The sequence below is a fragment of the Pezoporus occidentalis genome, unplaced genomic scaffold (genome assembly GCF_034315485.1).
Source record: "Pezoporus occidentalis ecotype Australia unplaced genomic scaffold, CSIRO_AGI_Poc_V1 ctg184, whole genome shotgun sequence".
Taxonomy (NCBI): Eukaryota; Metazoa; Chordata; class Aves; order Psittaciformes; family Psittacidae; genus Pezoporus; species Pezoporus occidentalis.
Window position 1 is genome coordinate 152,300 of NW_026913683.1, and position 23,231 is coordinate 175,530.

General features: G+C 37.7%; 1 long non-coding RNA gene across 1 annotated transcript; it reads left to right on the top strand.

Annotated features, from left to right (window-relative positions):
• The first annotated feature begins 2,814 nt into the window (after positions 1-2,814).
• On the top strand, positions 2,815-6,521 carry LOC134162216 (uncharacterized). Its single transcript, XR_009964253.1, has 2 exons — positions 2,815-2,864; positions 4,614-6,521. It is a non-coding gene; the product is annotated as an uncharacterized LOC134162216 (long non-coding RNA).
• Positions 6,522-23,231: the final 16,710 nt, after the last annotated feature.

Sequence of the window (23,231 nt, forward strand, 5' to 3'; positions counted from 1 at the left end):
TCCAGCAGGCTGAAAGAATTAACATCCTGACAGTGCTGTGACAGAGTTTTCTCTGATTTCAAATGGCAACAGAAGTGTTTCTGTACTTATGTAAAATTCTTTCTGCAAGCAGATTTTCTGTTATTTTCCCTTCCCTTCATACGGTATATTTTTTCTCCTTGTGCTAAGTTTTGAGTAGAAATTAGCATTAGCCAAAATGTAGAGATTCCAAATAAATCTCTTAGACCCAAAATAGTTTATACAAGACCCTGAAGTTTTGTGTCTGATCACTATAATAATTAGTCAAACATCATGTTCAACATTCCCATAAATGAGTGAACCTAGATTTGGACTGGGTATTAACTCTGTGATTTGAGATGATGCTAATGCTGTTGTACTCTTGTACTCTTTAACATCTGCTGTACTTCAGCTGACTAGTAGATAAAGTGCTATATGCACATAATGCAGGAGCAAGAGCCATGTGTGAACTAGTCAGAATAAACTGGACAAAGGGTCTTGGTTATTTTAGGGGAAATGGAACATATTAATCCCTGTCTTCCCTGGCCTAAAGCTTAATCCCAGAATAACCTTTCAAGCTACTTTCAAGATAAATTATTTTTTGGCGTTCTCAAGACTGGAGTCAATGAAGATAATTTTCTCCTACAGTTCATGCTGTGCTGATTGTGATTCTGACACAGCATTTATATATGTACATAGTAAATATATTTCCACTAAGGTTCAAATGTATCAAAAATCCGTACAGTTAATTTTCATCCTGTTACTGTTTGATTTGGGTGGTTTTGAAGTCTTAAAAGTAAATCTGTGATTAATCTTTTAGAATTTATGGTTTTGGATACTAGTCTAATTCAGAGAATGCTAGACATAATTTTACACCAATGTTTTAATCCCATTTCATTGTGTTGCTTTTTATGTCTTCCCCTTTTAGGACTTCATTTGCTCTCTCTTCACGGATGTTAGAAATGGACAAGACTGTAAGTATATTCAGACTACTCTCACCCATTTCTTGGGCTTTTGACAATGTGTTTGAGTATATTCTTGACTCTGTGGGGAGACAGCTGTGATTTGCCAAAAATCTTGGTACCTTTGTTACCCTTTTTGTCCTGGGGGAAAAAGAAAAAGGTTTTGGATTTAGCCAGAACTCTTGTAAGGAGATACTTTCAATGCTTTCAGTTAAGACATGTTTTAAAACTGTTTAAATGGATGACTTCATGCTTCATTTTATGGCATTCCTGGAATACTGTTGCAAATACAATAAACGTTCATTTAATCATGAATACTATGCTAGTTGTCATTTGTGAGACACTGCAATAAAGTCCTCACAAGTTCTAAATGGCCTATTTTATATAGAATACAATATCCTTGAGATATAGTAGTGATGTTCACTTTAAACTCAAGAATTTAAGTTTTATATTGAAGGGTCTTTCTCTTATTTCACCAGGCACATGACTTCCCATAGAAGTTAATCTCTAAATACACCGAGTCCCATTTTGTAACGTATTTTATAGGGGAAGATAATTGCTCTTGTGCTGCACTTTGGTCTGATTCTGTTAAGTTTATTCTAGAAACCTGTCATCTATAAAAGCTAACAAGAGCATCCACATCTAAATAGTTTTGCAGTGGTTGCACTGCCTATACATAACAAGGGTAGCAGATACAATGCGAGTTTATGCGTAGTCTTTGTGACATTTTCCATTTGACATTAGATATTTACATCCGTTCAGCAAAATATGTCTCCTTATCAGTCTTCTAAAGATGAGCCAGTAATATACATGATTATGGTAATTTAAAACCGAAACATAGTGTAGAGAAAGAACATGATAAATGCATATCATCTTAATCTTTATGGCTCCAGTAAATGTCATACCTTAGGCTAGACCAAATACATTTTGAGTTTCCCATGCAAAAATCATTTTCAAAACAAGTCAGTAAACAGGCTTTTCCTTACTCATTACTACTTAGCCTAAAGATCTTAGGAATCTGTTTTTGTTTCATTATCAATTTATTTCTGAGAAATATAATTTTCTTTACCTAGTACTAAAATAATAATTTTCCTTCACTTTGTAACTGGGATGAAAGTAAATTACCTACTAATTCTGTGAAACTAGTTCCATGCCTAGGTCTTTCATTCTGTGTGATGCTTTTATCTGGAAATTAATACAACAGATACTCCTCAAAGAGTCTCAAAAAGGAGGAGAAAATGGTGTTTTATATTGGAATCAAGCAGTCAGCTAGATACTTTAGTTGTCTTTATTTGGAGAGCAGTAAATCTTTTTAGCAAGCGGAATAAACCAGTGAGAATAACTAGGAAGGCATTTAGTGAATTACACAAAGGGTGTGTGGCTTAGACCTTTTCTGGAACGCAGGCTGCAGTTTAGCTGTCGAGGCACTATCATTCTCCTCAAAGGTGAAATGATTTAGAGGCCTAGAGAAACTTAATTTTTCTTGATCACCATGTGCAACCTGGAATTTTAATGGCAGGCATAATTAATTCTTCTGATGTTAATCATCAGGGCTGGGCTCCACAATTATCAGCCTAGTGCAGCTGGGGCATGGTGCAGACATGAAAAATTAGGAAAATGAATCAGTAATAGGGTGGCAGATTTAATCTGCATCATGAAAACAAAGTTAAAAAGAGGGAGATCAAGAGAATTTCAGCTGAAGCTTTTGTGCCAATGAGCACTGACAGAACTGAAAAATGTTGCCGATGTCCAAAGTGATTGGTAATTACCAAGCCATTGAATTTTTTATTGTCAATTTATCATTGCGCCAGAGGTTAAATTTAACATCTTCTTCTAAAGCCATCACTCTAGGAGGAAGGCAAGCTTTGCATCACGTGGTCCAGGAGTCAGTGAAAGGTTAATCAGGTATTCCTTTAGTTTGTATGTGCTTCCAAATCAGTCTTTCTTTTTTGTGTCCTTTATGCTGCATACATACCATGGGGTATTTTCTAATTTATATTACCTGTACATTTCAGAAAAATATTAGATTGCATTCCTCAGCACAGCCTCATCTGCCTTGCTGTGTATTCATAATGCTGTATTTTCATACTTCCCCAGGCATATTTTACACACATTTCAATATGTATATGGAAATTTTATGTATGCAAGGTAGACATTTCCCACGTAAGGAAAACAGATAATCTTAGTGACTGAAAGTACTGCAGGAATGAAACAAAAATTGTGATATAATTTATTTTGTTGGGGTTTTTTTTTAATTTTATTTCTAAACTGTGTCATTTGGTTTGCACTTTAGTTTTGCTTTGTTCTGAAGCTATGTTATTTGTGAATGGTCCAGTTTAAGATGAGGATAATGTCTGGAATGCTAGAAACTGCTTTTGGGCTGAAGGACTGACAGGGAAAGGCTGTTTGCATTTCACACCTTGCACAATGCTGAGTACATTTTTGGCACTTAGAAAATAAGAAATATTCATTATTCAGAAAGGAAGCACACTTTGTTTTTTTTGATCTTCCTGCCCAAGAATGTATAATAAATGGTAGAGTCTTTTTTAATGCAAAAGCTATAAAAGGCTGAAAGAAAGACAGCATCAAAACATCCTTGTAATAGAAATATATGACAGAAATATACATTCATACGTTAAGGACCAAACTGAGCCCTTACTGAAGTAAGTGAAAATCTGTTCAATGAAAATGTAGGATTTGTGCTTCTCTGATTATGGGGTTGTACCTGCCCTGAAAATTCAAATGCATATTCTCACATTTATTGCTATGTAGCTGTCTTTCGATACAATGCTAAATACAACTTCCTTGTACCTAAATTCCTACCTTTATTCTGCTCAGTAATCTTGCTTCCACTTACTATATTTTTTATGTGAGTGCTTGTTTTAGATTGCATGCTATGCTCTGATTAAAGGAATCGTATGCATTTTCTATAAATTAAAAATGGAAATGGCCTTTAGGGGAGAGTCAGTAGAGGAATCAATGTGTGCATTAATTACTGCAATTCATTACCCAAATAAACACAAGACTCAGCCTTTTGCTGGATACAAATTTAGGGACATACGATGTTTACAAGAGACAAAGGCTTGTGATCCTGCTCATGTTAATCTACAGATCAAAGTATGTGAGCCTTTTCCTAGTGGAGGCTCCTTTGGGGATACCATAGCTGGGATCAATCCCCCCATGCAGGCAGTGAATTATTACTGCTGAATACAAAAGCTGCTCACGTGACATCACTGTCCCCTAACAACAGGGACACTTGCTCCAGATAGTGCTTTAGAAGAGCATGTTTTCTTGATACCTCGCTTTCCTATAATTAAACTCAAATCATAAAGCAATAGCTGCACAATGAGACTGATTCCCTTCGTGAACAAAAATATGCTTCAGTTCATACCAAATACGCATTCATTTGAAAAAAAAAAACAAACATGAAAATATAATCTTTAGCTTCCCAGAGGCTTTCTAGAACATAAACAGAAGGTTAGAAAATATACAGCAAATAAAATTATACAGGGAAAAAAAAACAGTGATTTATTGAAAAGGCTTCATACGCTTCTGAATTACTATCCTTTTTCCTTAAGAATAGACTAGAAGAGTACTGGAAGAATGCAGTTTTTCTAACAGCATCTGGATGCCTTTCTTCTTCATATTTAATAGATGGAGGATAAATTACCATACGAAGGTTTGTGTTCAAACCAGGACACAGAGCGTGATTTGAATCTCACTGCATTTTGCAAAGCTGCCATTGTGGGTGCAAGCTCACCCCCAGTCTCAGCAGTTCACAGCAGAACACCAGACTTTTCCTTCTTTCCTGTTGGAGAACTCAGCTATTGTAATGGGATTCTGACCAAAATTGCAACTAATTAAGAATCAATCCAAGACCATTAGTAAGTGGGACTAAACTAGCCAGTGTTGCATATTTCAGAAGAGTTCACTTTAATGAGAGGAGTTCTTGGACAGGGGAAGAAAAAACCCACAAGCAGATTAAAGATAGTATAGAGACCTTCTCCAGTTAAACTAAACAACTAATGGTACACAGAAAGATGCTGAACTTGTAGTCTTCTCTAATTGATCTACTTAACGATCTTAAGGAAACTCAAAACAATACGAAATGCAGGTATTAACTGTGTATTTGCATTCAGTAGCTATTTATAAACATTAGCAATTGTTACATTTTGCAGTCTCTTCATCAGAGAAACATATGTGGGGTTTTTTTTCAGACATATTAACCTTAAAACTGTCAAGCCATTTTCTCTGGGCTTTGTACTTCTGCGACATCTGTTTATCTGCACTGCATTGCCTGCAGATGGTATTTTTAAATTTGTTAAGGGGTTTAGATGCCGTATTTTTGACAGCTGTGGTTTTGTCTCAGCACAGAACGAAACTTTGCTAAAAATGCAGTGCTTTGAGGGAATGATTTCATTGTCATTTCATTAGTTGTATCAATTTATCCCCCTAATCTGTTCCTATTGTGAGTGCTGTTAATGAACTGGTAGCATGTAAATGTAATCATTTTATGAGAAATAGGAAAAGGCAATATATGGCTGGTGGAATTATTAGAGTGGGAATGCTTGCAACTGTACTGAGATAGTCTGATATTAAAGTACTAAAATCGCTATACAGTAAATTGAAAGCACAAACCCAGACAATTTTGTGGTAAGTCCTAAACCTCACAATGACCTTAGCTCATGAGAAACTGCATGGACAAGTTTCTCAGTTTGAGACGAACTGAGCAGAGAGACAAATCTACTGTGAGCCCATTCAAGAAAAAAGTTTATATTCCTGGCATGTGAACATGAATTGGAGACCTCAGTGCAGCACCTTTATAGTTGATCCATGTTTCAGACGTTTTGTAGAAGTAGTTAAGAATTTACACAGGAATTACCAGGAACCTTCATTATTTCAAAACACCAGTTAATTTGGATGCAGGGGACAGAACTTGCTAGAACATCATTCCAGTATGCTTGTTTGAAACATACGCATCTTGGCTATTTAATTCTTAGTTTTCTACTTTATAATCTAAATTGTAGTGCTTAACAAAGTGTGCACTCAGTGCAATATTCTCTTGCAATAAATATCAATCAGAACAATCATAAAGAGGCCAATAAATTTTGGATTATTTATCTTTGTAGGAAAAGTGGGCCCTAACCAGGAGCAGAAGGGTCTCCCTGTGATTGCCATTTACCTTAGTCCTTGCTTTGACTACATGCACTCTTAATAGACTGTGTACATCTTGGAAGTGCTGGTTTTAGAAGCTGTATCTTCTCAACCAAGCTTCTTTAGCTTCTGTGGAAAAGGAAATGTGATTTATGTTTGTAATGCCATGTGACAGTGAGAACAGCAATGAAGGAAAATAGTCTGGGGAGAGAGGAAAAAAGCTTCTTTAAGGTGTCTGGGAATACATCAGGACTGTCTGTTAAACATCTTTTATTTTTTATTTTGAATCTCACTCAGATACTGCATTTTTAGTAACCTCAGATGTAAGTTGACATTTAAAGAGGAAAATGACTGACAGATCAACAGCTGTGAACTTCTTTATTATTAATAAAAGAAGCAAACAAGTAATTTCAGCTCTTTCTTTCCTGTGGGCTGTGTGCTAAGATCTGAGAAGGATAGAAATAAAGAATCCTACATCCTGGTCAGAGCTTTTGGCTTTTACAAAATAAATGGAATGGAACAAAGTGTCACTTTAATGTAGAAAAGGATGTTTGTAATCAGGACAGGCCAGGAGAGACATGACCAGTATTTCCATGCCAGTGGAGATCCACAGACCAAGCGACAACCCTCAGGCAAGTAAGCCTCAGAACAGCTCCCAGATGCTATAAAAACTATTTCAGAGTAGTTGTGCAGCCATTTCACATCTCATGGGAAGAGAATTCTACTGACCTGACTTGTGCCAAATGACACAAGCAATACCTTTTTTGTTTTCTTTTTTGGTCTTAAGAGGTGATCTGAATTTTTCTCCGTTTCTATTCTACCATCACTTACAAAAGTAAAGCCTCTGCTTGAGCTGGAAGAGCTGGAGCTCTCTTACCACTTCCATCTTCTGGGTTTTATTTTCACTCATTTATAATAAGCTATGAGGATCTCCTAATGCTCACTTAAGGTCAGCCTGTTCAACATAACAATATAGCTGCAGAACTATGAGTACTCTCAAGTTCAAGACTCCTTCCCAGATTGTATGTGGTGTCCTTTAGATTTTAGTTAAACTTAAGTTCTTTGTGCAGATTCAGTTTTTGACATCTTCCTGACTATTCACATCCTTCTGTGAGAGCAATGGACCTCAAATCAGGGGGGTGTTTGTGTAATTGGGGGGTTAGGGTTTTTATTGTAAGTTTTGTTTAGGTGTAGGTAATTACAGAATGACAGGGGCTGGGTAAAAAGGCTGATAAGCAACTGGAGATCCTACATCAGGTACGTAATGATGTCTTGTTGGCTAAAATTTCTGATACTATGGAAACTGAGTAAGTCTAAAACATCATTTTTATTTTTACTTCTTGGCATGTAGTTACTGCTTTCTTTCCCATGCAGTTTGCCAGCAGCTTTTTTGCATGACTGCCAGCAATATGCAGACTTTAAGAGTCTACAATTGCCTTTGCCTTCCTTTCAGAAATTCATGAAATGCATTTCACATCCTTCCAAGGAAGATCTCTCTGTCTCTAAATAGGTATTGGAAGAGGTGAAATAGAGTGGGAAACACAGTTCTTTTCCTTCCTCTTCTTGGATATGTAGCACTCCTTTATTGGTTCTCCACCAGGATGCATTCCCCAAAGAGAGCTCCCCCTTCTGTATTGCAGTGAGAGCCAGTTACTCTCCCAGAGAGGAAGAAGCCAAGGATTTTCAGAACAGAAACAAGGCAATGACTTTACTGACAGGGCAAATTCATACAGCACCTGAACCAGGAAAGCACAGCAGGGTGGTGACAATAACAGGTCCTGTTGATACACTAGTGATGACCAAGAGCAAAAGCAAAATAACAAGTCGTGTTGAAAGTCAGCCTGGGAAAGTCAAGCAACAATTCAGGTGTAGGTCTGGGACAAAGTACACCTGTGATGTACCTCACATGCAAAGAGTGTGTGCCCAGGCCTGAGCTTAAATGAGGCTTCTGAGTCTGTGGGCAGTGTTGTGTGGAGGTCCTGGCTGGGGGAATTAAAGCCTACTAGTGCACTCAAGGCTGAGGCAGATCTTTAGAGTTTACATTTCAATCTGCATTTTTCCCACTTTGTCCTGCCATTGAATTGAATTTCTTTTTCTCTGCCACCAAAAATGAACTTACACAGCACCTCTGCAGCTCCCTACTTGTCCTCTTCTCCTCAGTTCTGCCTTTCTTCACCGTTCTAAGTATTTTAGTGCAAAGTGACTGCAGGAACAGTAAAACTTTGTTATAATGTCACTGGAGGTTTGGATAGAAAACAACATTTATTCTAACAAATCCATGACTTCATAGCAATTTTACACTGTGCTGCAGACCATAGGTACTTGGAACCTCATAGTCCCAGCAAAGACATTTTTACTTCCCAACTATGACTGCTTCACGTTATTAGAGGTGTTTATATAAAAGACTGCAAGGCTTTGTTTTGAAAACCCACTGTCTGCACTAGCAAAAACTGGGCTCATATACAGTCCTTGCCATTCTATTCACTCCTTGCCTATGATGTCCATGATTCTCGTATCACTGTTTTTTTTCCCCAGTGCTCTGTGACCTTGCTTTACTATCCAACAAAGTAGGAAAGCCAGCAGGATGCTTAATCAGTAACAATCATTTCAAATGAATGTTAACGTGCCTATTTCCTGTCTGTCCTGCTCTCTTCCCCCACTCCCTTTGGTTATGATTTATTAAAATGATTTTGACTGAGTGCACGTGGACCCCTGCCTCCTACTGGAGAGTATCAGATGGGTTCAGCTGTGTGTCATAAACCTCATTCCTTCAGCAAATATGAGAAACACTGCAGTCTTTTATAGAAACACATCTAATAAAGTGATTTTTACATATGATATGTAACAAAGTAGGCTAAATTATGACATAAGCATAAAACTTCACTCTTAAATACCTACTTTTTTGCCTCTACAGTGCTGTAGAAGAGAAAAATCTTTGCATTGGAAACAAGAAAATATGAATAGACCTAAAATGTGTCATCTCTCCCCTGCCCGCAACTCTGCACTGGCTTCCTAAGGAAACACAGTCAAGGACAGCCCAACTGTTCTAGTGGTACTGTAAACCTGGCATTTGTATGAAGCTGTTTAGTCATATATTAGCTTTTTCAAGTTATTTTCTTATAAAAGAAAATTACATCTTTGAGATTTTTTTTATTAATTCTAAAAACTAGTGCTACAGCACCTGATCAAGTTTATTCTTTTCCACTTTGGGAAAGGCTGCCTTATTTACAGCTGTTGAGCCAGTCAGCTCCCACCTCTTCCAAAAAAATAACCAAGTACATGTATGCCTAAGAGACACAATGGTCTAGGAGGCATAAAAATGTTCGTCCTCATTATGAGTTTCTCTGATTTCCCTTGCAAAAAAAGCTTGCAAGTATAGATGAATAAACTTTAGAGTTGAGGATTAGTTGTGTAACCACAAAGACTGTGGGCTTCTCATTATCTGAGGGGTTTGGAAGTGTGGGCAGTATGTTCTAGACCAAACCAAAAAGTTTTCCATTGGCAATCACCTGTCAGTAATCCTTGCAAGCTATTAACTTAAGGTGGAATAGAACAGGACATATATAAAGATTAAATAGTAACAGCAGGTGCAGACCTGACTTCACAAGAGGCAGAGGTCTTGAGACAAACCATGCCATGTAATGGTATGTCCAACTGATCACTACAAATAAGAACAGCACATGAGACAAACTGGCAGTTCAGTTAGGCAAAGACATTACAATTAGTCACTCATTCTGACCTTAAAAATTGTGAAAATCTGTAAATGTTATATATTTTGTTTTCATAACATGTTCCTGGCACCAAAACACACAGAAGTAATTCATTCACCTCAGAAGCTTGTTTAGCCAAATTGCTTTGCTAGATTGGAGTATGCCCAATATAAAATATTTAAATGGTTGTAATTTTGATCCCAACATAAATACCATGTGAATGAAGGTCCTTGTCCTGTATTTTGATCAAAATGTGTGGCTGCTGTACCTGTTCAAAGGAAACAGAGCTCTACGGGATGTGTGCAGCTCAGAATGCACAATGGGGGGCTAAAAAAATAATGCAATGGCCATCTAAGCTATGTATGCCTTTTAGTAAGAATGAGGTCAGTTTGTATGATTGATGGCTTATGTTTGTTATCCTCCTTCAGGTAAAACATTTGCTGCAGGCAGATTTTCTGCAAAAACTTCAGAACTGAGATCTAAAAATGATTTTGCTTTTTGAATAATTTCTGTCTTTCTTTGAGCAAACATAAAAGGGTCCACAGAGCGGTAGTGTATAAAGACAAAGCCAGGCTGAGTATTACATCTTACCAGAGATACACAAGTGTTAGTCAAATGGAGAGATGACAGTGAAATAAGGAAACAATTAAACTTCAATAAAAGAAAATAAGGAATAACATTCCAGTCAGATCTAATCACATTATGTATAGCATAACTTTCAAATTGGAAGTCCATAAAACCCAACCACACCTCAGCCAGTTTGTCTGACATCCGTCCTGTATAATAAGCCAGAGGTTCCTCGTGGCACAACTCCAGGGCGGTTTGAAACCATGTCTGCAGTTGGGATGGCACTGAGCCATGTTTCCAAAGAAGCAGAACAATTTTTCTGGTGGGAAAGGTCAGGCAGTACAGAGCCATGAGGGATGAAATTCCCTTTTTTGGCTTTTGCTCCATTCATATTCCTTCAAATATATTTCTTTTAATAGCAAAATTAGTTCACAAACAGAAAACCTGCCATTAAAACAACATTAAAGATCCATTTGAACTGACAGGCAGCAGGAAATCCAGAACCCAGGCAACCTGGCTTGTGTCATTATAAAACTTAGCAAAGAATTTGATAGGTTGCTAGTTACCTTTGCTCTGTCCTGTAAGTCTGTCCTCCAACAGACTTTTTAAACTCTTACCTAAAGCAGATAAAAAGAAGATAATGCAATGGATTCTCATTCCAGTGTTCTATATTTGATGTGTGCAAGGCATGCATGAATATAGTAGTTAATTTACATTTATCTTCCATTTTAAATAATAATCTTATTCATAATGCATAAATGGATTCCATATGCTACTAGACAAATCATTCCTAATTTTCATTATGGAAGCCCATATGGGAACTGTGCTCACCCAGGGTGAAATCCTGGCTCCACTGAAGTCAATGGCAAATTTCCCACTACGTTTGCAAGGGCCAAGATTTCACCCTTGATGTGCAGCCACCCTAATAATACAAAGAGCTAATACTGAGAAATAGCATCCTGTCCTCTTGTTCTCTGTTCTCATACATCAGATAAGTTTGAGCAAGAACTGAGTGATTGCTGAACTAATGTAATCCATTCCTGTAAGTTTTCTAGCTTGCATGAAGCTCTTTGCTTGGAGTGAGGGATACAGGTTTAATTATAGTAGCCACACAGTTGTCTGTAAATGTTATCAGTGCCAGCTATTTCAGAGACTTGCATAGAGAAGTGGAGCAGATCACTGGGAAATGACATAAGAACTAGGCTGCACTGGAGAGGAAGGGTAATACGGAGCTTTCCAGCAGCAAGAAGCATGTCTTAGGGAAACAGGGTCTGTGGCATCTTCTGTCAAAGTCTGTGGGTCATGATTGGACTGGTCTGAGACAAAATGATGTTTGACCCACTGCTCATTCTATGTGGCCCGTTTTGGACTCTTCAGAAGTGTAGAAGGCAGGTTGCAGGCAGCTGAATCTCCTTGCAGTCTGATTTCTTTTCCAGGGGCCCTAACACCCTTCTCTATAATACAAAAGGAAATGCCCTCTTCATGTGGCTAAAATGCAGTTCACTGGAGGATGGGTACATATCCAGTCATTTGTCATCAGTGCAAATGCTTGGGACACATGAGCATTGTGCAGTCTATGTTATTTGGAAAAGAGTATCTCTTGTGGCCCATGTGGAGCAGAGATAGACTCCTTATACTTCAGTTGCACTCAGCGGTAACTAGGATAAAGCTCAAATTCCTCTTAATTTCTGTGTTGGATTTACAGTATTCCAACATTCTGTCTTGCACATAGAGAAGGGATGCACACTGAGAAGACCTTCAGTGAAACTGGCTGGATCACTATATTTTATCTTTGGTTAGATTGAGCTTAATATCAGTTATTCCAAAAGTGGATGGCTGATTTCCAAGACTGATCTTGATTCAAATTCCAGCATCCCTAAAATTCGCACAAGTTGAGCTCTGGAAGCCTTCTGTATATTGAGTGTTTTAAACATGTAAGAGAAAACCCTCCATTTTCTTGCCAGAGCTAAGAAATAACTGATGTTCTGGCTCACAGAACAAATGAAAATATTTAAACTTCAAAAATTGATCACAAATTGAAAGGAAGCATCAGTTTGAAATGAAAAAAAAAAAAAAACACCAAACCTTCCAGTAAAGACATTTTGATTTTTTTCTGGGTTTTTGCACCCTTTTAAGTATGGTTCAACTAAGATTCCTGAAGCATTCTGGATAAATTGTAGTTTTGACAAATGAATTTATGATTTGAATTTATGAAAACATGTCACTCAGCCTAATTACTTGTTAAGATCCATTGTTTTGCAGTCCTTTCACTAGAAAAAGCTTCTCATTAAGCTAATCAGCCAAGTTCTTGGCTGGTGCAATCTGAGCATCTCTGCTAGTGTTTCTGGCAAGATCTCTGAAGTCATCACCATCACATCACTGTCTGCTGAAGCAGACATTTGCCATGTGTCAGGACTATGGGATTAGGCATCATGTAACATGTGAGAAGTTGGTTAATAAAGAGCTGAAACAATAAATTATATTAATAACTTGAATTTTAGCTAATTTGTCTCTGCAAGGTATTATTCCACTTTATTTTGTCTGCATTTTTATTTTCAGCACTAGGACATGACAAGTTGTGAATTATGATCTATTCATTCATACCCAGTTTCAACACAACTGGGTGTGAATTAATACTCCATAATTCATATATTGGAGTGTCTTATTACAATTATAAAATTTTATTAGAAAATGTTTTTTAATATTTATATTGTTAATTAAATTATGATGAGTCTCATAAATTCTGAACAATTAATTAGGTTGTATTAGGCACTATTCAGATTTCATCTGTTAGCCAATGAAGGTACACAGACTTTTCTATTATTTAATATACTATATAATAATGTTGGCCTATGAGATTTTTTATTAGCATGTGGAATTTCTTATTCAGATGGACTTTATCAGAAAATTTTCATTAATGATTTGTAACCATAAGCGTCAGTCAAAAGGAAATATTATTTCCTTTTACAGATGATAATTCACTGAATGTAGGAAAGAGCATTTAACTCTTCATGTAAAAGGTAAGAAACCCCATGACACGTAAGCCTTGAGCAATTCAACATTGTTGTTTCTGAGGGCAACAGCAGTCTCTTCTGTCTGCTAACTTCCCTAAAGCACTTTGATCTTCCATATTTTGGCTCTAACTCTGCATTTCACCTTCTCTGTGTTAAAGTTTCATTCCAGGTCTGCTTGTGAAAGCACTTAAACGTGTGTGTAAAGTCAAACATATGCTTCCGTGTCCCCTAAATTAAAGTGAGATCTGCTGTACTCTCAGGTATATAGAAACCAAAGATGGGAGGCATAGTAGGAATTGTCATTCAAGATAGATATGGATTACATGACATTACTAGGATAAAGGTATCCCAATTCTGATGACTATTCATAAAATCAAACACATACGATCTACATAAATTATATGGAACGATGCAGCAGCCAGAGTTAGGTACTATAAACATAATATAAACAATAGGAAATAATTTAGATCCATTCTGTATCTATGTAAACTTTTTCTTTTTTAAAAAAAATCTCATGCATTTTTCTCATTGGTTTTTATGAGAATTTTTATTTTCATTTATTTGCGTAATGTTGTGGATTAATTTAATACCCATAGAATTTAAATTACTTTGAGTCAGGTAGAGTGAAGACCTGAAGAAGTTACTTCCTTCCCAGCCTTTGCTATTCTTTTGATTACAGATAGCATAAGAGCCCTGTCCCAGGTAGAGATTCTCTGTGCAAGGAATGGAGGGCTGAGTCCTTCAAAGCAAGGATTATGTATAGCAGCATTCTTCCCCATCAGGTAGTGCTGTTGTGAGAGTGCAGCCAGGGTCGCCTACTGCTGCTTTATTAATAATGGAACGCTCACAGAAATTCCATGCAAAATTGATTTTTGAACAGTATATAAGAATCTAATGTGAAGTCTTAAAATGTTATTGAAAAATATGTTTGTGATTTACTTTGCCTGTAAGAACTTACTGGCCCACTATAAACAATTTTATTGTATTTCTCCCCATTAAACAACAATTTTTTTACATATTTGTTCAGCCTTCTTGCTGTGACATGCCACTGTGAGCTGATAGATAGGTATTTAAAACCATACATGGTCTCTGTTTCTTTTGTTGCCTTTTTCAAATGGCAAGTGGGGATATCATTTTCAGGGCAGTGCAGGTGAACAGTGTTAATGGTTCATTAACACAGAATGTTGTTAACTGATGAATTGCAAATGTACTGTTTGGAGAAGAGTGAACATGCTTCTGTGGCTGCAAAAATTGTTCTTGTTCCTTTTTTTAAGCTCTGAAAAAAAAGACTATCAAGTACAGAGCAAAGATTCCTGGGTCTGAGGCCCAGAACAGGGGAATAGGAGACCTTAATTTTCATTGTTTTCTGTTCCAAAACTTTCTTTGTGACTTGAATTATTTTACTAAGCACTTGATTTAACCTCCCATTGAGTGACCCAAGACTTTATCAATATAATTGCAAGTGTAACTTTACATGCAATCCTTAACTATTAATAATATGCATATACAAATAGGCTCTAGGAACTTTTAGGAATTTTAAAAGGTTGAAGATATTTTTTTCTGCCTCATTTCTTTATATCCAAAATGGACCTGAAAATACTGAAACATACTGAAAATGTTGGGGAAAAAAATGTATGTGCACCAGTGTCTGCTCAGATTTCACAAGTATTCTGCAAATGTGTGACGTTTTATTTTTATGTTATTTTTCACTATATTCAGTAATATCACAGTATTTTCAGTGACAGATGACAGAACCCCAAGGGTATGTCCTCCTTGCTTAATAGAGGGCTTCTAGTACTAAAGCATTGCTTGAGCTAGTTTGTATAGTTCACTTTTCTGCAGCTAGGCTGTGGCTTTTGACTTCGTTGTACCTAACAAACGTGTCAGGATTATGGAATTCCAGAGCTACTCCATATTAAAAGATCAAAGACATGGCTCTGCCACTTAAACCTAAGGGTTTTGTAGGAGTATGAAAGAGATTTTGACAACCCTGTCCAATATGTGCTAGTATTTGTGTGACTTGGGAGATAGAGATTCCAAGAAGCTAACTTATTTCTTATTTTCTAAAGCGTTTCCAACAGAAGGGTTGAAATTTAATAACTTGTGAAAACATAGGAATTGCAGGAAAAGGTAGCTGGCTTTATATGCTACTTAACCATAGGCTCTTGATCAGCTGGAGGAAGTTGTTTATACTGGAGGAAATTGTTTATACTTTTGGATTAATAGCAGAGCTTGAACTACGGATTTCCAGTTGTCCTTCAGCCAGGGATAAGCTTTAACACTTGACTATGCCACTACCCATTATATTAGAGAAGTTGTGGCAGTCTGGTGAAGTTCCCACTGACTGGAAAAGGGGAAACATAACCGCCGTTTATAAAAAGGGAAAAAAGGAAGTCCCAGGGAGCTACAGTCTCATCTCTACCCAGCAACATCATGGAGCAGATCCTCCTGGAAACTATGCTAAGGCACATGGAAAATAAGGAGGTGACTAGTGACAGCCAACATGGCTTCACTAAGTGCAATTAATGCCTGACAAATTTGATGGCCTTCTATAGTGGGGCCACAGGATTGGTGGATAAGGGAAGAAATCATCTACCTGGACTTGTGGAAAGCATTTGACACTGTCCTGTATGGCATCTTTGTCTCTAAATTGGAGAGGCATGGATTTGATGGATGGACCACTCAGTGGATAAGGAATTGGCTGGATGACAGCACTCACATTGTTGCAGTCAACAGCTTAATATCCAGGTGGACACCAGTGACAAGTGGTGTTCCTCAGAGTTCACTACTGGGACCAGCACTGTTCAACATCTTTGTCATCTTTGGACAGTGGGACCGATGCACCCTCAGCAGGTTTGCTGACAACACCAAGCTGTGTGGTACAGCTGACATGATGGAGGGCAGGGATGCCATCCAGAGGGACCTGGACAGGCTTGAGAGGTGGGCTTATGTGAACCTTATGAAGTTCAACAAGTCCAAGCGCAAGGTCCTGTACTTGAGTTGGGGCAATCCCAAGTACAAATACAGGCTGAGTGGAGAGTGGATTGAGAGCAAGCAGCCTTGAGGAGAAAGACTTGAGAGTGCTGGTTGATGAGAAGCTCAACATGAACCAGCAATCTGTGCTTGCAGCCCAGAAAGCCAACAGTATCCTGGGCTGCAATATAATCTGTACTGAAGGTGACAGGGCTTGGAGAGGGAAACATGTTATGAGAGCTGGTAGCTGGAAGTCAAAACTACTACGTGCCTAAGGAATAGAAATCCATAGCTAGTGCTTGTTCCATAAAGTAATATATATTGCATGAAGACATGAAGATTGGAGAATTTTGGAGACACTGCCTTGAAAAGCAAAGGCTGCATTGGAGCTGAAGATGAAAATGCAGCAGTACATGAGTTCTCTGAAATAATGTCTATTAACCTGCAGCCTATGCTGCAATATAATCCTTTCTCTGACATGTGGGCCAGGACACTGAGTTTGCTTTCTGCTTCTTCATCAACATTTAGTGCTAGCTAATAATGAAATAGGAGTGGGTATGCTACAACTTGGAGATAAATGTCATTTCATATCGCTAACAAAACTTGGGGGACTTGATAATCAGAGGTTATGGCTCAGTATTTTCTATAAGCAATTATGCCATGCAGATATGTTTCTTGAATTTCTGTAATACAAGAGGGTTTGTTTGGGAAACACAAAACTTAGGATTCAGAGTAATTTTTTACCTCTACATTTTTACTGGGTATGTTCCTGTCTGTCAAAGAAAGCTCTTAACATTTCATATGTCTTTCCTTTCCTTTGCTAGTGTAACCTAGGGCTAAAACTAAGATGCATTGGACTGAAACTCAGGAGACTTGAGCTACATTTAAATGTCTCCCACAGCCTTTTTTGACCTGGGCAAGTCACCCTTCTATTCCCATTTCTTACCTGTATGTTATGGGGATAGTAATTATTTGCCTCAATTGCCTAATTAGACCATGAGCCTTGGGAATCCAAGCTGTATGAAGCCAGTAGCCAGTACAATGGTATCTTTATTTTAGTAAGCACTTTTAACATCTCCTGTACCTAAAAATATGTTACAAAAATGCAAAACTCTTGTAAAAATTTGTAGAAAAACTTTCTGTCCTTTCTGAATATCCTCATGAGAAATACACGGAAGACGTAAAGGGAAAGGATGGTGACCCTATGGAGCTCAACTGTGAAAGCTTGAAAACACAGCTTGGACTTGAGACCTATTGGATTTTTTACCCTGCTACCTTATCCATGAAAACAGTAGCTGGTTTTGCAGAAAAGGAGTAATGAATGCCTTGAAGTCCTTAGAAGGGATGACCATGCGAATCTGCCTTGTACAAATACTGTTTATTTCAAGAGTAGGAGCAAAAGTTTGAAACTTTGCAGGAAGAATGTAGGCTATGACTAACTTCATGCGTCTTGGCTTCCTGCACTTAAAGAAATCACTTGGTGAAACTGAGCAGATCTGTTTTGCTTCCTACAATATTTGAGAAGCAAGAAAACCTCTAGTGACTGGCTAACCTTACAAAAACTTTATTCTGCTTTCACTATTTAGAGAAAATTTTAAGTTAGCATTCGTATGAAAACCTACAGATGTTAGCTCTTTATCCTTTGTCTAAGATCAGATTTATCTGACTAACCAGCATTAAAAATGTGTAAATTTGTGGCAAACACAATGAATCTTGAATATATTAAAGAAACAAACAGATGAAACATCTGGAAACAAGATGTAGATCTGAAATAACTATGCCAGTGGTGCAATCCAGGCATAATCCCTGGCATAATTTACACAGAGCAACTCTATCAACAGCCAGAAACTATTGTTTTAGAAGGCACATTATCATTCCACTTGCTGTGTAAATATTGACAAAGAAGTGGCACTTGCTATAGAAATGTATCTACATCCTGCATTCCCTCTAGGGAAACTTCTGTATTCTAAATTTTCCCTACTATTTTTTTTAACTTTTGTCTTTCCTAGCCCTTTCCCATCTAAAATGACTGCAGTAGGTGTGGCTCTGCAACTACAGGAATCAGTCTGTTAACTTCACACTTATTTTTGATAACTGATAGATAGCCATTATAGTGCATAATTGATTATGCACACAAATGCTTAATATTATGTGAAATAGGACAATTTGCTAAGTGGAGAAAATTTGCACATCACCATTAAGCAGACCTTAATTTTGCCATGCACCATTAAAGATTCACACATAATCCATCAGCTTTTCTCTCTCTGCTATCACCTGAAAGGATTTCACATTGTCACATCATCCCAGCGGAAACTACTCATGAGGAAAGTAGTAGATTTTACTGTTACGTGACTAACTAATGCCTTTCAGCTGGGTGTGTTTTCTCATGGCACTGGAATGTTTTGGCAGCCTGCAGTTTCATTGGTAGTGATCAGTGCATTGGTAGTGAGCAACACAAATTAGATATTGTATTCTTTACATCTTTACATAGCTGGAAAAGGTGAGACACCTCAACAAACAATGCATCTTAAAGAATGTTTGCAGGGTATTTTGAATGGTGAATATATTGCAAACCTGGATAGAAACTAGGTTGCAGTGTATCTTATGAAGTGACTGATTTAAACCCATACCTAATGTATCTTGTAGGTTAGCATTAATTTGACTTGCTGACGGGATGGAATTTATGGGTATAATGCATTGCACTAGACAAATAAAAACATCCTCCTTCAGTAATAAAGGTGAAGGCAGACTCCATACTGGCAAGCCAAGCACTGTCTTCTAAGCTTTAGCTATGTAATATCCATCTTACTGCTGTGGCATAGTGATGCAACACATTGCAAATGACCCCTGTCAGGAAATACCATTCTGATATTTGACTTCAAGCTTAGATTTCCTTGATTTTTTAAAAAATCTCCATGCAGCATTTGTCTCTTCAACACCATTCCTATTTTTCTTTTTCTTCTTCCCATTTTGTAATTAGTCTTAGCATCTTAACTTCCTTCTCCCTCAGGCATTTCAAAAGGTTTTAGTAGGTCGAGAGAGGTCCTCCTTCCCCTCTACTCTGCCCTGGTGAGACCCCATCTGGAATATTGTGTCCAGTTCTGGGCCCCTCAGTTCAAGAAGGACAGGGAGCTGCTGGAGAGAGTCCAGCGAAGGGCAACAAAGATGATTAAGGGAGTGGAGCATCTCCCTTATGAGGAAAGACTGAGGGAGCTGGGTCTCTATAGTTTGGAGAAGAGGAGACTGAGGGGTGACCTTATAAGTGTCTATAAATATATAAAGGGGGAGTGTCACGAGGATGGAGCCAGGCTCTACTCAGTGGCAAACAATGATAGGACAAGGGGTAATGGGTACAAACTGGAACACAAGAGGTTCCACTTAAACTTGAGAAGAAACTTCTTCTCAGTGAGGGTGACGGAACACTGGAACAGGCTGCCCAGGGAGGTTGTGGAGTCTCCTTCCCTGGAGACATTCAAAACCCGCCTGGACACATTCCTGTGTAACATTATCTAGGTGTTCCTGCTCTGGCAGGGGGATTGGACTAGATGATCTTTCGAGGTCCCTTCCAATCTCTAGCATACTGTGATACTGTGATTCTGTGATCACCTTCCTCCTCACTTTTGTTTGTATCTGGCTTGGTTCTGTAACACATAACAGCAAGCAACATTAAAATACTTGTGCTAGTACTTACTAGTATATCATGCAAGCACATTCACAACAACTATAGGCTTTGCTCTGGAAAACTTACAGCTTTAATTAGGCTTGCAATTTTAATTATCTTTCCAGAACAAATCTTGGAAATGGACATGGAGAAAAGGAAGAGATTTTCCACACTGGTAGCAAAGTCAGAAATAGAACCCATCTATATCTTTTGACTTACTGCATACTTTGTCATTCTACTGGTACTTCTTTTGCTTCTACTCTTTCTGTAAGAAAATTGGGCTCATTTTGCCGTTCAGGAAAAGATGACATGTTTATTGTGAAGCCTCTTCTACAAAAGCAAGTGCTTGACTTACTGAAATGAAGCTCCATTACACTCAGAGCGAAGCCTATACCAAAATTCTAGTTCGGACTGGACTCAAATTATGAAGTGTTTGTCTGAAATGTAACCTACTTTGTACCTTGATCCTTCCTCTTCAATAGGAGCTTGAGAACACAGTTAAATAATCAGAATAAAATAAAGATGTTTCAGTCTGTGCAAATGGGTTGGATGATGATTTAAACAGGTAAATGAGATTTCCCTTCATTTGTGGGGAAGCTGTATGTATATATCCAAAGATAAAATATGTGTTAAGTATTATTTTTCCCCTTTTTTTCCTTTTATTTTTCACTTTTGGGATTACTTTTTTAGAGGTTGGCAAGTGTTTGCTCTTTCCAGATCTGTGGAAATTATGATCTGTGTGTGTGCCTTCACCTGTGAGGTCAGCCAAAGGATTTTGCTGTTGCTGAGACAGATTTCTTTTAAGCTCTAAATACTGCACATCCTAAAAAAATCAAGAAAACTTATATCTTGCAAGAATGACCCAGATCTTTGTAAATCAAAACAGTGCCTTCCCTCACTAATAATGGAAAACTTTTGGGGTTTTGGCAGTTGAGGTTTGTTTGCTTGGTGTTTTGACCCTGAACACTCTTAAGCCTGAACAATCACATCTACTCAAGTGAGCTAAATGAACATACTCAAGCGAATGAAGTTCCACAAATGCTTAAGAGCTTGCTGGATAACTTCTTGAAAGATATGCTCAAGTTCAGCCACAAATTACTTGGCTAGACACTGGAATTGCTGGGTGAATTTCTATGGTCTGTGTTTTGCAGCATTTCAGACTAGATGATCACAGTGGTCCCTTCTGACCTTGAAATATGTAGCTTGGGTGCTAACCTATGTTAGCAAAGCCAGAATAAGGAACACAGGAATGTAAGGGGTTAGCATATGAGAATTTGTTCAGGTTTTAATTTTACTTTTAGCGTAGACCCTAATCAAAAGAATCAAGTTATCTGGAAGCCCTAACAAACTACTTGGCAGTATTAATCACTTGCTCAGTTCAGTGTTAAGGGAAAAAGATATCAGTTAATCAGGGCGATTTTTCTAACCACCTTTCTGAGATTTTCTCACAGTCTTCATATTGCCAGTCCTTTAGGGGCTTCTAATGTTAGAGAACCTGCATGTTCTTAGCTCTAGTGTTTACTTCTGAAGGGCTTGTTGTAACAAACAGTATCAAAAATCCTTAGGATTTTCCATCTTTAATTTATTACTGTTTGTAATTGTAGAGGAAGATACTGAGCTTTTTCTTTTCCCTTTTTTTTTTTTCCTATTAAAACAATTCTGTAATATTGTTATTTCAAAGAAGAGGTTTTATATTGCTTTTGCCATGAGATGGCTTATTCTGGAGTGCTTACTAGGCACGCTTCAACAAAATTCTCTTTCCTGAGATACAATGGCAAAATGTGGGGTTTAATTTTTATTTTTAAAACACAAGCATTTTAAAGCACATTACTTAGAAATATATGTCTTGTACAACAATTTATTTTGCTCCATTTTATTGTGATAAGCATTTAATTGCAACTGAACTTAGATGTGTTGAGCTTCCAGTAGAAATTCAAGATATAGCTGTATATCAAGTAGGATATTGACAACCATGCATGTGAGATCCCATTTCATGTTTCTCAACAGTTGCCTATATAAGCTCCCTTGTTACGTCGCTTATCAGGTGTAGGTATAAGATAGCCATTCACATCCTTGTTTCTCTTCAGGCTTTTAATTGCTGTTTCTCTGAACTACTCAGAAGAGAAAGGAATAGCACTGGGGTTGTGCAGGCTGAAAGGGTAAAAGTCCATCTCTGTTACACTGGTTTGAAATGCGGAGTAAGAAGTCAGCTTTATTGTCAAATGTAGAGGATTGACTGCTCTTCTTACATGGCTCTTCAAGTGGAGAATGCTTCCTTCCTCAGCTGTAACTACTGTGAGTTGTTAGGGTTCCTCTTTAATATGAATTCAGAATTCATTTTCAGTGCACAATCATTTTTCTGCTTGGTGAGCAGGACTGAATACTGCAGATAGAAAGCTGCTAGCATGTGGGTAGACTCATTTATCCAGAGGTGGTATCTGTTGGTGCTAGTTTCTGAAGATGATACTGGTGGCTGTTGTGCAATGTCAGCCCACAAAGAAATTCAAAATCATTGAGAATCAATCTGTCTAAAGCACTTCTGACAGCTTGTATCTTCCACTTGGATGATTGGCTCACTTAAAGGCTGGGCTTGATGTGTGTTGTATTTCTGCAACACGCAAGACTTACTGCTTTTCCACATTTTACAGCTTTTGTCCAGTAGATTTTAGTGAATAGAAAGTATTGCTGATTGTACAGTGATATACAGAAAGATAAAAAGGATGAGGTGTTATATTTTTACCTACAGATTGTGGTGAGAAATGATATATAGGTGAGCTCTTGGTATCCATGTTGTTTCACTGTAGCTCATCCCAGGAATACTATGTCTTAGGCTAGAAGAGAGCTCTCTAAATCAAGATGCTATAGTCCAGAACATAAACTATTTACTTATTGATCAGAACCACTCAGAACTGCTTTAAATGTCTGTACCTGCACTCACTGAAGTCAATTTCTTTCTTGATCATTTCAGGATCCAGTTCAGGATGCCAAAAAGGGCTGTGCCTAAATGGAATGTAACCTGAAAACTCAGCCTATATATAGGTACAACTTACATACTGAGAATCTTACTATCTTCCTAAATAATCTGTTTATTTTCTTATCATTCCCTCTAGCTTTTCCATCTAGGTCTTGCTGAGTTTGGAAATTTCTCCCTCTTTTTGGAGGCGAGAAAAGGAATTTTCTGGATTCCTTGTGA